Below are 1,304 nucleotides of genomic sequence, written 5' to 3' on the forward strand. Positions count from 1 at the left end.
CTAGCCCAACCCCATCACCACTGCGACCTCCCTCGCTCACCAGCTCTCCCTCCCTCAGGTCCGTCCGACCCATGGGCGGTTGAAGCACGAAACCCTAGCCCTTCACCCACCCACCAATGGATGGATGGGGACGGGGCAACGATGATGTGGTGGCGGAGACCTCCATGGCGCACGCGAGCCGGCAGCCGGCCATCTCCGGCGAGCCCGACCACAGCGACCGCAGCAGGTCAAGTGCGACTTCAAGAGTCCCATGAACAACACTCGCTCCATCCACTGCTCGTCCTCCTCGTCGCCCCTTAGCCGCTTGTCTGCCGCATCAAGGATCGCGTCCCTCCCGTATAGGCCGCACACCCAGCTAAGCAGTGTGAAGGACCTCTCCGCCGTTTCGATCACCGACCGTCAGCTGGAAACGACCTCCAGGAGGACGACACCGAAGCTGTACACGTCGGACTAGGTGCTGGGCCAACGTGTGTTGACGAACTCCGGGTCGATGTAACTGATGGTTCCGAGCACGACCTTGGTGGTCTGCATTAAACCGGCTCCGTAGTCGATGATCCTGGCCAACGCGAAGTCCCTGAGCTTGGTGCTGAGCGACGAGTCAAGCATGATATTGTTGGGCTTGATGTCGCCGTGCATGATGCACTGCTCCCACTCTCCATGGAGGTATCGCAGTGCCGACCCTAAGCCGAAGATGATGTTGTACCTCTGTGGCCATGTGAGATAACTGCCCTCCTTGCTGAAGAGATGCCTGTCTAGGCTGCTCTTGGCGACGAGCTCATCACTACAAAAAAAGACACATCCGTGACATTTTGGGCCGAACGAATTTTTTTTTCTGTCATACATATGACACTTCTATGACGATAATTGTTAGAAAACCCGGTATCATCATAGATGTGGTGGGCTCCTACTTCTATGACAAAAAATCATGACAGAAAATGGGCTTTTCGTCCTGGGCGGGCCGGAGACGCAGCTGCATGACATTCTTTGGGCCGTCCATGACGAAAAAAACCATGGTAGAAGCCAGAGGGAGGAAAATTTTGGGGAGTTGCCAGTTACGGTGGGTGGTCGGGGGCTGAGCGATGTGCGTTTCTCTCATACACGTATGCGCGTGTGTGCAAGGCATTGGCTCTAACTGATCCCGAGCGAGGCGTTGGGCTCTAACTGAACCCGAGCGACTGCACTGCAGGCTACGCGTTACTGAACCCGAGCGATCGATCGATGGCTGTTAACTGAACCCGATGGAGCGATTCCTTCGCTACTGTTGCTAACTGAAGCCGATCGATTGGATGAACAGTGAGCGTTGC

The 1,304-nt window shown here is 56.1% G+C and overlaps 1 pseudogene; it reads right to left on the minus strand.

Moving 5' to 3' along the window:
* Positions 1–102: 102 nt before the first annotated feature.
* Positions 103–1,304, minus strand: part of LOC119339440 — a 74,093-nt pseudogene continuing 72,891 nt past the window's right edge.

This window comes from Triticum dicoccoides, chromosome 7B, assembly GCF_002162155.2.
Source record: "Triticum dicoccoides isolate Atlit2015 ecotype Zavitan chromosome 7B, WEW_v2.0, whole genome shotgun sequence".
Taxonomy (NCBI): Eukaryota; Viridiplantae; Streptophyta; class Magnoliopsida; order Poales; family Poaceae; genus Triticum; species Triticum dicoccoides.